The sequence below is a fragment of the Panthera onca genome, chromosome A3 (assembly GCF_046562875.1).
Source record: "Panthera onca isolate mPanOnc1 chromosome A3, mPanOnc1 haplotype 2, whole genome shotgun sequence".
NCBI lineage: Eukaryota > Metazoa > Chordata > Mammalia > Carnivora > Felidae > Panthera > Panthera onca.
The window spans coordinates 77,388,930-77,400,461 of NC_138341.1; the positions used below are offsets into that span (position 1 = coordinate 77,388,930).

The window sequence follows — 11,532 nt, forward strand, 5'->3', positions numbered from 1 at the left end:
ACTGTCCCTTCCCCCCCGTTCCTCACTGGTATCGCTCCCTGACCGAAACCTCTCTGGCGTATTCACGGGTATCCAGTTTGTGTTTCTTTTGGCAGCCCTGTTCACTGCCTGCTTGTATACTGTGCCCGGTTTTCTCTTGGGGTTACCGTCCTCTTCCGACTGTGGCAGAGGGCAGTCCTCGTGCATTCTAGATATCGGCCCCTGGTTGCTTTGGGCTTGTAGGGCCCTCTCCCCTCTGTCAGTTGTCGCCTCACAGGTGAGGACTCACAGGCACAGAGCTCACAACGCTAGTGTGCTAGAGCCAGGACACAAGCCCAGGCCTCTGTCCCCAGAGCCCAGGCTCTCGACCACTGGCCTCCAGCGATACCCCTGCCTTCCAAATAGGCCTCTGCAGGAAGGCAGACAAGATCAGGCAGTGAGGCTGTGGGAGGGGAGGGAGGCAGCTCGCTGGAGGTCACGCAGCACCACCTGGATGACTTTGATGTGACGCCAAGTGTCCGGGGAGTTGGATTCAGCCTTTGTTCTGGTCTAGGAATGGCCGAGTGATTTTGCTTAAACTCTGATAGGAGCGCCGGGCTCTGGTGAGCGGAGGAGGTGCGGGAAGGGCTCTTTGCTAGCTCTGCCCGGGCGGAGGATGTGCGGGGCTCACAGACTCAGAATGGGCAAATTTCTGGACGTGGGCTTTCTGTCCCAGGCCTCTATGGGCAGCGATGCCCTCTGTGCCCTGGGCGCTGGTGGAAGAGTGCTTCTTACCAGGCCCTGTGGATGATTGATGAGGGGGAACAGAGGGCACAATGGAGGGGCTTTGTTCCCTAAATGCCATTCACATGACTCTCTGACCTCAGGGCTCTTCCCCTTTCTCTTGTCTTTTTCTCCTTCACTGCATTCGGCTCTGCTATGGTTTTCCTTCTCCGTTTTTCTTTTCTCAATACACACAAAGCCCTCGGAGGGCTGGGGTGACCCCCAGGCCTCCTGCCTCTTGCTGAGGTTGGTTTCTAGTTCCTGGACTGCGGTCCTGGGGCCGTCTGCCCAGGAAGAGCCTGGGGAGGCCTCCGGGGCCTGGTTGGGAGCAGACAGGCACTTCTGGCTTAGAGCTTCAGCTTCACTTTCTAGGAGCCTTGTCCACACTGGTTCTAAACTCTGACTGTTCAGTCAGAACTACCGGGGTAACTTTCCAAACAGATTGATAACCAGGCCCCAACGTTGATTTTGTTGCTCTGGAGTGTGGCCCAGGGATGGATATGATATAACATCTCAGATGATTGTGATGTGTGGGCAGGAGTGATTATGTGCGGCCCACTGTTTTCCTGAGGGCCAAGGGTCACAGAGAGAACACGGAATGCAATTTAGGAGAACTGGGTCTGGTCAGATAACCCTCGGCTCGCCATGTGTCCCTGGGCAAAGCTCCTTCTCTCTTGGGCAGGAGCACCCCACAAAGAGATGACAGATTTGTGGAATTTTAGACGTGGAAGGGGCCCAGAAAACCAGCCAATCCATCCTTTCGTTCTATGAACACAAGCACTGCTCATGTGTACACGTGTGGGGTGTAGAAGCGGATTGCCCAGGGTCCCACAGGGCCTCGCAGGGTCAGGCATGCAGGCCAGGCTTTGGGCTGTCTCCTCCCACTGACTACACTCTGCTGGGCCCCTCAGGGAGTTCTCTCTAGATTAGACCATTGGGGAGACTGTGTCTCTGGGAGTGAGTACCGAGGGGTCTCTCGCCGTTTATTGGGATGGGGGAGACTGACCTTCTAGATCCTGGGAGGCAGGAAGCAATGGCTGGAGCCAGAGGGACTGCTCCCGGCCTCACTTTGCAAGAGAACTTTTTGCAGAGCTGCTGACTTCTTGCAGCTGTTTTACGGGTCCTGTGGACCGAAAGGGGAAGTTTGGCTGCATTTAGAAAGTTGTCCACAAAGAGGAATGGCGGGGGTGGGGGTGAGGAGGGTGGCTGGGTTGCAGAGTGGGGGAGGAAGGTGGGTGATCTGGGAGAGATGCCAGCAGGGGCCCGAGGACAAGGGTTTGATTTGGGCCCACATGTTGTCACTTTGGGAGCTCTTGGGGTTGGGTGGGGTGGGGGTGGGGTGCTGGGGAAAAGCAAAGGGGACAGAAAAAGAAAGAAAAGAAAAGGAGGGGGTGGGGGAGAATGAGTTCCCAGCCAGGGAGCCCAGCTTTTTCTTGGATTGGAAGCAAACACTGAGTGTGCTGGGAGCACGGCCAGTCCTCCCCAAAGGCCCAGCCAGTGGTTTCCTCCAAAGGGGTGCGGGGAGATGGTGAGAGGTGCTGAGACAGAAGGAGAAGCTTTGTCAAGATGACCCAGCCCTACAGTGGGGCATGTTAAAGGAAGAACTGCCCCCTCCCCCAAGGTGGGCAGCTTGAGCTGTTCCGTCCCTAAGGCTGGGGATGCATCTACCCCATCCCTGGACTGACCTGGGGCTCGGGCCCCACGGTAGCGGCAGGAAGAATACTGGAGACATGACTGAAGATGTTCACACCACAGTTTTCTGTTCCTGCTAGCAATCCCACTGCCTCGTACCAAGTGCCCTGGCCCCAGGAACCAGGGAGAAAAATGGAGCTCCTGATGACCACTCTGGTCGCACTCTTCCTGCCGCCACCAAGCCCACAGTTCTCCCTCAGTCTCTGGCACCTGCAGGGTGCTACATTCTGCTGCCCCCATGCTGAGCCTTGTCATAGTGTGTACGTGAGGATGGAGTGACGGCGAGGGCGTGGGGCGGACTGCAACTTTGACCCGGAGTTCTTGACAGAAGATCCTGCCCCCGCTGGAAGTGTGCTGAGCAAACCTTCTTGTCCCAAGTGTCCCCCTGCCCCCAACAAGACCATGAGGAGACGATTCAGCGGCAGAGATGATCTGCCCTAACACTGACTGTGTCACACTGGCCACAGAGATGGTGTCACCGCCCTTCTCAGGAACATGGTAGAACCAGCAACCAGAGGGATCTGCTCTGAGGGAGGAGGGGAGGCCTACGCTGGTTCTGCCTTCCTGGTGAGCATCTGAGGCCAGAAGTCCAACCCTCAGAGCCTACTCAGTGTGCCCTTGTCACATGAGGCAACTCAACTCAGCTCAACAGGACTCTGTGTTTGATGAGTGTTCAATGAGTCTTTACTGAGCACCAGACATGTGCCAACCACCGTGCTGCGAGCTGGGGATGAGGAAGAGTGCAGACAGACATAGTCCCTGGTGGAGGCTACTTGAGGGCTCGTGTGGGTTCCATGAATGTACCCGTGGGGGGCAGTGGGAGGAGGCAAGGACCTTACCTCTGTGGTCTCATTGGAGAGAAGAGATAAGATTCATACACACAAATGAACCAGACAGAGTTTGAATAAATATATTATTGTCTCTGGTAACCACACGTTGAAGTGGACATGGTCAGGTTCAGGCTGTGTATGTCTGTAGGTGCTCTGGGTGGGTCCTGTGGGGCAGCCCCACTGGGGCTGGGTTACTTTCCAAGCTTTGTGGAAGAAAGGATGGAAGAATCTGATATAGGGGGGCGTCTGACTTGAAAAAAATCATCAGTTCTGACATGAGTGCACTGGACTGGCAAGTCTGTATGGACTCGACCGTCTTTCTTGGTTCCTTCTCCCCATTGGCCAGCCCCTCTCTTTCTCCTTCTTCCATTTCACTCAGAGCTGGAAACCTTCCATGGCCAATGGGAGTACGCCAGGTTTGTTTGAATGCTTACTGTTTACAAAGCACAGTGCTGACAACACAGGCCTTACCCTTGATGACTTTCAAACCAACTTGGGTCCACAAACTGCTATTAGAGAAGATACTGAAAGCTGCTTGTAATGTGCATGAGTAGGAGTAGGGGACAACAGGAGAGTTGCGTCCCACCCCTGGGTATAGGATTTGGAGTATCGATGCTGTGTTGTGGACATGTACGTGTTCACACTTCCGGTTGTTTGTTTTTAATCTCAAACTTCAGAGAAATTATAAGACTATTACAAGTAATGTCTGTAAGCCTTTTCTAAGATTCACCGATTATTTACATCTTGTGGAATCGTTTAAGAACAAGTTAGAGCCAGTTTTGCTCCTTTACCCTTAAATATTTCAGTGTGTATTTCAAGGACATTGTTGTGTTTTGTTTTCAAATTCAAGTTAGTTAACATACAGTGTAGTATTGGCTTTAGGAGTAGAATCCAGTGATTCCTCACTTACATATAACACCCAGTGCTCATCCCGACAAGTGCCCTCCTTAATGCCCATCCCCCATTTAGCTCATGTCCCCACCCACCCACCACCCCTCCAGCAACCCTCAGTTTGTCCCCTATACTGAAGAATTTCTTATGGTTTGCCTCCCTCTCTGTTTTTTTCTTATTTTTTCAAGGACGTTATTTGACATAGTTGGTTTCCTTATAGCCGAACCTTCGTCTCATTTCTAAACACCATCAGATCACTCCAGACCCTAAATAAAGTTTATTTAATGGCAGCCAGCAAGCCTGTTTCACTGCTGGGTGCCGTGCTGTTGGTCTGGCAGTTGGGGGCTGCCTAGGTCACAGGGGAGAAGTCTGCTGGCTTCACGTGGCCATGCCTGAGTTGGCCTGCCACCAGACAGCTGATCTGCCTTGGCTGAACTGCTCTCGTTCCCTTCACTTTGTTCTTGAGTTTTCGGTACATTCTCCCACCCACAGACGTGAATGTTGCATGATACTGGCTTTCTAATGTCCAGCATGGCCTGGTGGAAGCGGAGTAAACTTGGTTGGGCACCCTCTCGGGGCCTCGGATGCCAGCCTGGGCTCCTCTGAAAACACAGGAGGCTTCCTTTCCCTTATTCGTGGGAGGAGGCGCTACGGTCTGGCCTGGCTCTGAGGCCTGTGGTCTCGCTCAGGACCGGCAGTGTTAGGCTGAGGGAACATTTTCCAGAGTACCGCTGAGGGACAGAATGTCTCCATGATACGGGCTGGGATGGGCAGGGTTTTGGAAAGGCCCCTGCTTGTTCTGGGAGGTGTTCAGGATGCTGAGGTTTTGGAAATCCATGGTGGCTGTTCATGACTGCTCCCAGCTTTGGGAGGAAGAATGAACGGGTGCCCATTTCTTTGGGTGCAGCAACAAGGCTGAAGCCCAGCACTGCTGACCTGGGACCGGGCCCTCTTCTGGGCCCTCCCCAGGAGGGCACTGGGCTTTGAAGGGGAACACAGCCTAAAGGACTGGACCCTGGAGTCATGAGATGCTGTTCACATCCAGTGAGCCTTGGCTGGAGCTCCACCGGCTCTGGCCTGGACACAAAGCAATGTGATCTCTGGACCTGCACTCAAGCGTGCCTCTGCTGGAGCGGCTTGGAGAAACCCCAGTGAACCCATGAAACAGAACATGCTAGAGGCATTTCACTAGGCAGATCAGTCCCACGCAAGGAGGGGCCAGGGAAAGGAGAGAACAGAGCGGGCCTGCACGGTCAAGAAATGCTCTGGCAAAGAGGCGAAGTCCCCCCTTCCAGCTGCCTCTCCCTTCTGTTGTGCTTTTGCACCCCACCAGCACAGCCAGTCCCAGCTCTGTTCTGTTGCTGGGGGCAGCTCAGTTTACGTCCTGGGGCCTGCTTCCTCCTCCGTGAAACAGGAAGCAGGGCACCTGCACCACCATCCCCCCCGGGGCAGGGCTGAGAGGTGACCCCGATGCGGGTAAGCTTCGGAGGTGCTTGGAGACTTGGGAAAATCAGCCCCAGCCCAGACTTTGAGAGTCTGATTCTACACAGGGATTGTTTTGAATGAGCTTCCCTGGTGGTCCTTGGAGCAGAAGCCAGGTGACTGCAAGGTCTTCACATGCCCAGTCCCTGACTTAACCCCAGGTTCCACAGACCCAGACCCAGGCCTTTATTCCTTGACTCATTCTGCCTGCTGTCCCGGAAGGCCTGGTACAGGTCGGGGCGCCCTGGCTTCCCACCCGTGGGCTGTCCATGCGCCCCTCCCACCCTGGAGAGGTGCCATGGTCAGGGTGGCCTGAATGCACCCCTTCTCCTTCCTAAGAACGAGCCTCAATGCACCCATTACCATTTCCATGGCGCTCTCCTCCAGGGCCCCATGGAAATCGCGAGGCTTTCTGAGGACTTGTGCAGACTTCAGAAAAGACCCCGGGCCCCCTGCCCACCCCGGGCTCGCTGGCCGGCTCTAATCCGGCTCGGGGCGCTGAGACAGAGCTCCCTCTCTCCTCCCGGCCTGGCCGCTCACTCTCCCACAGAGCTGACGTTTCTCTGCGGCCCAGCTGGCTGCAGTTTTTAGAAATAACAATATCCCCGGGGGGAGGAGCGGCGGGGTGAATGGGCGCCTTTGTCCGGGGCCCTGTGAAGCCCGATTAATTATGCGCTGTGGAGCGCGGGGAGCGCGGAGGCCGGGCCCCCGGCGGCTGAAAGGCCCGGGCTTGGGAGCGCGGCCCCGGCTCCGCGCTGCCGCACAAAGGGCCGAGAATTAGAAAACCGCCAATTACCCCGCATTTTGTATTTGCCCTTGTCTCGCTGACACTGTGGACGGCCCTCCCCGGGCGGCTGCACTTTGAGGGTTTTCAAGCCCTTTCTTGGTTACCAGGGGCGACTGGGCAGAGAGGGCTGGGGGTTTGGAGAGAGCGGGAGACTTGGGGTGGGATAGTGGGCGGCTAGGGGAACTTGAGGGGAAGACGCCCCTGGGGACATGGGTCTCAAGTCTAATGTTCACGCCAAAGGTGGAAGCTGTGAATGCCGATACCTGGGCTCCGCTCGGGAGGACTCCCTGACTCTGTTGGTCTGTGGTGCTCAGGCTGCATTGTCACAGGCCGTCTAGATGATTTTATTTTATTTCATTTTATTTTGTTTTGTGTTATTTTATTATTTATTTTTTAAATTAAAGTATAACAGTGAAAGGCACAGGTATTACATGCGCAGTTTCATGCATTTTGACAAATGTATACATCTGTGTAACCTACATCCCATGAAGATATAGAGCCTGCAATCATTCGAGAAAGTTCCATGGATCCTCTTTCCGGTCTCCCCACACACCCAAAGCAACAACTGCTCTGACTTCTATCATCATTTTTTAAAAAATGTTTATTTATTTTTGAGAGAGAGACAGAGACAGAGACAGAGTGCAAGCAGGGGAAGGGCAGAGAGAGAGGGAGACACAGAATCTGAAGCAAGCTCCAGGCTCTGAACTGTCAGCACAGAGCCCGACGCAGGGCTTGAACCCACGAACTGCAAGATCATGACCTGAGCCGAAGTCAGAAGCTTAACCGACTGAGCCACCCAGGTGCCCCTTCTATCATCATTTTATGAGACTTTGTGATAAGTCGAGTCATATGATATGGTATTGACTCTTGTTTCTGACTTCTCTCACTCAGCATAAATGTTTCTGAGGTCCACCCATGTTGTGTGTATCAGTAGTCTGTTTCTTTTCATTTATCTGTTCACCTGTTGATGGACACCTGGACTCCTTCCAATTTGGGGTTGTTATAAATAAGGCTGCTATGATCATTTTGTACAAGTCAAGTGCCTTTTGTGGACATATGTTTTATGTCTTTGGGGTAAATATCTAGGAGTGGAATTGCTGGGTCATAGGGAAGGTGTTTAGCTTTAGTGGATACTAACCAAACTGTTTTCTAAGGTGGGCATACAATTTTGCATCCCCACCAACAAAGTATAAGAGTTCCAGCTGCTCTGTATCCTTGTCAGCACTTGGTATTGCCTTATCTTTTTCATTTTAGCCATTCTAGTGAGCGTGAGGTGGTATCTCATTGTAGTTTTCAAGCCAGGTGAATTTAATTGCTGATCTCCAATGACCATGGTTGGGGAAAACTCCTGTCTAGTGCAATTCTTGGACTTGCCTCCAAGTTCCAGTGGGGTAAATATGATTTCTTCAAGACCCCTTGCTCATTGGGCAGAGACCAGATGATTATGCAAGACTCTCTCCTTGATATGATGCTGTCTCATTGGCTTATGCCTAGTGGGCCTGCCTGTGTGTGCCTGTGTGTGTGTGTGTGTGTGTGTGCGTGCGAGAGAGAGAGAGAGAGAGAGAGAGAGAAGTGTGGGTCTTGCTCTGCCCAGGACTATTCAGAATGAATTGGGAAGGGCATTTCTGAAGAGTCTCTGCCTGCAACCCAAGCAGCAGCGTCCATGAGACTCTATAGCCAAGAGATGGGCTCAGTCAGGTAGGCGTGGACACAAACACACACAGGGACAAGGATAGGGGTTGGTGTCTGGCTATCCTTGACACTTATTCCAAGGGTGCAGACCAACTCTGAGAGTCCCTTTGCTTCAGCCACCCACAGAGAGCCTTAGATATTTTCTGATCAAGCACAGAGGAGGTTCTGGGTTCCGTCTGGGAATGAGGGGGGCAGGAGTCCTAGGCTTCCAAAGTCCTCCTTTGCCTATAAGCATTCTCCTAAGTGTGGTTTTGAAGACCCTCCAGAACCTGACCCGACCTATCCTGGTAGCCTTGTATCTGGCTGCCTCCATTTGACATATTGTACCTGAGCAGTATTGGATGCCTATCCATCCATTGTTGTCCCTCCACCTTATCAATACATACCATGGTGATTGTGTTCTCCAAAGATGGCTGCACCAAACTATATACCCCCTCCCACATGCTCTTCTGGCAATGTGACTGACATTCTTCCTACTGAGCTGTGGGGTCTGTTTTCTCTCATTGAATCTGGGCTGGGGGGTTGTGACTGCCCTGGCCAATAGAGTACGGCAGAAGTGATGATTTGGGATGCCAAGTCATATACCTTCCACCTGGCCCTCTCTCTTTTGGGGGATGCTCACCCTAGGAACCCAGCCACTTTGCTATACGAAGCCCAAACTAGCCCGCCTGGAGAGACCAACAGAAAAACCATGTGGAGAGGAACTGAGGACCCAACCTACATCAGCACCAACCACCAGATCTGTGAGTGAATGAGCCCTCAATGATTCCAAAGTCCAGCCATGGATGCTCCCAGCCGAGGCCCCAGACAACACAGAGCAGACACAAGCCCTTCCTGCTGTGCCCTGTCCAGATCCCTGACCCAGAGAATCTGCAAACGTAATAAGTGGTTGTTTGATGTGCAGCCATAATAACTGGAATGCACGCAATACTGGTATTTCTTGTATCCTCTCAGTCTTACTTCATAATCCCCTTGCCCTGCTCCCAATTCTAAATTTACCTCTTCTCTTCCAGGGGCAGCTTGGATGTCGCCTCCTCTGGGAGCCCCTGGCCTCCCTCTGCGCTGAGCTGCAATTTCCTCTTTGGCACCCCAAGTAGCTGCCCGTCTTTGCATTCCCCACGGTGTCTCATGACTTAATGTTTGGTTATTTGCATCCCCCATTAAAGGGCTCCTGGAGAGCTGGAACAGTGTATGTTCCCTCTCTGGACTTCTAAGAGCCTGGCACATAAGTGTTTGTTGAAAGATGGTATGTCCCTAAAACAGAGGGAGTGGGACCTGAATTAAGGAAATCACTGGTCAGCTTCCCACTCCCTGCCCTCATTTCTTCAGGGTCAGGCCTTGAGCAAGAGAGGCAAAATGGACAAGAGATGGTCCTTTCCTTCAAGAGGATTTCACACGAATTGGGGAGGTAGTAACAGAAAGACTAGAATTGACTAGTGTCTGATTAAATGAGATTCACAGTCCCCAGAATGGGGAGAAAACTGCATGGAATGGGGTGGTCAGGGCAGGCTTCCTGGGGGAGGCAAGGACTTGGACATAAAAGCAGAGCTCTGAAACAAGTCCTTTGATAGAATTCCCAGCTTGCTTTCCTCCACCTCCACTTGCTGGGGCTCCATCTGAAATGTGGTGGGTGTGCACACGTGTATGGCTATGGAGGGGCATTGACACATCTCTCTCTTGGGATAGTGTCTAGGGGACGAGCCTGAGCCTAACCACCTCCTGAGTTTCCTCCTCCCTCCTCCACCTCACCGGAGGAAGGGGATAGGTTAAATTGAGTGGGTGTACAGGCAACTAGATGTATACCCGGCAATATGGGTGGAACTTAAAAACGTAGTGCTGGGGCGCCTGCGTGGCTCAGTTGGTTAAGGGTCGGACTTCAGCTCAGGTCATGATCTCACGGTTCATGAGTTCAAGCCCCTCGCTGGGTTATGTGCTGACAGCGTGGAGTCTGCTTGGGATTCTTTCTCTCTCTGCCCCTCCCCAACTTGCACGTGTGCGTGTGCATGCATGTGCACACACTCTCTCTCTCCGAGTAAGTAAGTAAGTAAATAAATAAATAAACAAACTTAAAAAAAAACCATAGTGCTGACTGAGAGGGCAAGAAACAGAATGAAATCTACAGCAGCATGTCATATATATAAACTAAAAATACACAGTACATGCTGGTGGTGGCTGTGTCACTTTCTGGTAGAGGCATGGAGCTGGTGGCTACGGCCTCTGGGCTGGGATGATCTTGGAGGTGAGGGAGCCGAACTGGATCCACGGCCAGGACCGTGGACTGGCTACTGCAGTTGTAGGGTTTGCAGGCTGTTCTGTTTCTCAAGCCACAGAGCATGTGGAGCCCCAAGTAAAACACATTTTTCAAAATATATCAAGATCTGCCTTCAGTGGTGGCTATCACAGATTCGGGGTTTGAACCCCAAATCACCAAATGGGGAAGCAGCATTAATACTAAGCATTAGCCCTACTGCCAATAAGGGGGAAATGAGATGCTTGTTGACAAATGATGCTGGTGAATCACCCAGACAGGGGAGAATCTCTTTAGATAGCAGCCAAAATCAATAAAGCTAAAGATTTACTAGAAGGCCAAGCTAAAAAATGAAGAAAATGTATGATGAATTTTAAGTTCTCATTCATTTATTTATATGAGTACCAGCCTTTTACTAAAGTGCCTCAAAGCAAAAACAAAACAAAAACAAACAAAAACAAAACAAAAAAACAAAAACAAAAAAAAAAACCCACCCTAAACTAAAAATACATGTACACAGAACGGCAACGTATGCTTTAGAGGGCTACGTACAAACACATTAATGTGGTTGCCTTTGTGGGTGCGGGGCACAGGGGTAGCGAACGAGGATCAAAGGGATAAAATGGAAGGAGAGGGCCTTTGTGCAGAAGGAGCAGACATGAGAGCATGCCATTGAGAGAGTGGCTCAACTCGTGCACCTGAGGTCCAGGCAAAGAAAAGTCAAAGCCAGAGTCACTTGTGGAAATCACTCCCAACCTGAGGCCAGCGCTCACATCTGCGTGGGCAGGAGGGAGTAGGAATGTGGGCAAGGACTTAGCCGTAGCTGTAACATTTTATTTCTTTAAAAAAGATAAGGAAATCTGAAGCAAAATGGCAAACCATTAACATCTGTTGAATCTGGGGAGTGGGCCATGTGTTTCTGTTTTATTATTATTATTATTTTAAGTAAATTCTATGCCCAAGGTGGGGCTTGAACTCACGACCCTGAGAACAAGAGGCACATGCTGTACATAGTGAGCCAGCCAGGTGCCATCCTGTGCAATTATTTATTTATTTACTTACTTATTTTCATTTTATTCTTTTTCAATATGTAATAATTTTAAAAAATGTTAAGAGGTTGTTGATGAAGACTGCAAGATGATTTTGCGACTATTGCATAGGCTGGTCTC

General features: G+C 51.6%; 1 pseudogene; it reads left to right on the forward strand.

The window, feature by feature from the left end:
- Positions 1 to 10,224: 10,224 nt before the first annotated feature.
- LOC144615813 (mitochondrial import inner membrane translocase subunit TIM14 pseudogene) lies at positions 10,225 to 10,831 on the forward strand (annotated as a pseudogene).
- Positions 10,832 to 11,532: the final 701 nt, after the last annotated feature.